Raw genomic sequence first — 2201 nt, 5'->3', positions numbered from 1 at the left:
TAGAGGGAGGGGCTCCCGGCCCGCCGCCCCGCAGGGACGGACAGCACCCTCCCCGCCCCGCAGGGACGGACAGCACCCTCCCCGCAGGGACGGACAGCACCCTCCCCGCAGGGACGGACAGCACCCGGACAGGCCCCGCTGCACGCAGGCAGAGGCGCACAGATGCACAGGGGCTCGGCGCTCCCATAGTTTCACTTCCCCTGGGGAGCACTTGTTTTGTTCTGCAGGAGTGGCCGACCGAGCCCCTCCCCCAGCTCCTGGGCCGTGGAACTGCCGGGCTGGGAAGTTGGGGGGTTTGTCAGGGAGTCTGCCGGGCACTCTCATCTGGATGGATTGTTCTCCGTGGGTGGGGTGATTGCGGGAGGCCCCGGGTCTGGGGGGTTGGGGGAAGATGGCTTGGCTCTAGTTAGTCGCTTCCAGGAGGCTCACCCTAGTCTTGTGCAAGCAACTGTAAACATCTGGGGAGGAGTGCAGACAGGAGGGGCTGGGGGAACTGGGTCACCACGCAGGATTCTCGGACACTTTCCACTATAGTTGGGTCCTGCCGGAGCGAGTCCCCCTTCTCAGCCCAGGCAGGAGGTGTCCCAGCCCAGGCTGGGTTCTGGGCTCCTTGCAGCCGACCCTCCCCAGGCTCCCCAGCCACGTGTCGGGGAGCTGGAGCCGAGACAAACAGGACATTCCTTCAGATGCTGAGCACAGAGCCCAAGCTGATTCCTGGGAGCCATGGAAACAGTCCACCCTCCCTTATAAGAAATTAAACCAAGGACACGGTGAAGGGTCCCTCAGCAAGTGACACACAGGCACTGCTCTCGCAGCCTTTGGCTGCCCTGTGGCTGCCCTGTGGCCCTGGCCTTGTTGCGACATCACCGCTGACTCCTGTCCGGCTCCTGTTATGGCCCAGAGGTAGGGGGCGCTCTACACGAGGTGGGGGTCTTCAGCCCCCCTCCCCACCCTCAGCTGAGTTCATGGAGGCTGAGGAGGCCTAGGGCCGGGGCTCCCTCGTTTGGGCCTGACAGCCCTGCCTGCCCCCCTCCTCTTCCGTCTGCGGAGCCTGAACCTCTCCCCAACTGGGCTAGTGGCCAGTGGACCAGAGAGCACCCAGCAAGGCCTGGCAGTGCCTGGCTCTAGGAAGCCTAACCCACAGCCCTGCCCACAGGCTGGCCCGGCCCCTGGGAGGTGTGTGAACCAGCTGGCACCATGTTTGTCCAGTGACTGGGCAGGCACCCTCCAGGGCAACCCCCCTGCTCACGGGGCTGGCTGCCCTCCCTGGCCCCAGGAGCCACAGGCCCCCAGAACAGCCTGGGGAGCCAGAGCTGAGGCGTGGGGAGCCAAGCAAGCCGGCAGGGGTGTGGCCCCACTGGAGTAGGGCCTCTTCCCACCCCCCTGGCCCCACCCGCCCCTGAGTCATGCTGGAAACACCGAACTGACTTCCGGTGAGGAACGGGCCTCCCGTTTCCTTCCTCAGTGCGGACAGAGTCCCCCCCGTCCTCACCCACCGGCCGCAGACCCAGCTCTGCACCTGCTCGTGCTCCCCCTCCCCCCATCAGTGCTGAGGTCTGATGAGGGGTTCCGCATCCTTGGTCTGATGGAGACTTCAGGGGCTCCAGCCTTGAGCGCCCCTGAAGCTAGCCGGGTCCCAGGCAGCTAGGATGACCGAGCCCTTGCCTGCACTTTGCACTCAGCAAACACCTTGCATTCACACCCTGGCTCCCTGGTTTCCCAGAAGCCTCCGCAACCCTGCCCTGAGTGCAGCCCCAAACACCCTCGTTGAGAGCAGGGAGATGTTAGCGCCTCCGGCCCCTGGGACCGCGCTTGGCACCCGGGCCTTCTGACCCTGGCTTGTCCGAAGGAGGTGCAGGTAGCGCTGAAAGTGGGGGAAGCCCCCTGGGGTCTCGGGGAGAAGGACCATGTGGCCACCCGGCTGGACAAGTTAACCCAGAGTTCAGCGCCCTCAGCTGGTGGAGAAACCCCTAAGAGGGGCCGGGCTTGCTGAAGTGCAAGGCAGAGCCAGCAGGGGGCAGGAGAGGACTCTGCTCAAGAGCTCAGGCTTCCCACCTGGCCCACCGGGGCCTTTAGGTCCCGCCTGTTTCCTCGTCTGTGAGGAGTGGGGAGTGGTGGGGAGAGAATGGGTCTGTAGGACTCAGTACTCACCGTCAGAATGACATGATGGGGGAGGGCCAGGCAGAGGGGGAGCTGGCCTT

This window comes from Myotis davidii, unplaced genomic scaffold (assembly GCF_000327345.1).
Source record: "Myotis davidii unplaced genomic scaffold, ASM32734v1 scaffold663, whole genome shotgun sequence".
NCBI lineage: Eukaryota > Metazoa > Chordata > Mammalia > Chiroptera > Vespertilionidae > Myotis > Myotis davidii.
This window is presented reverse-complemented; position numbering follows the sequence as displayed.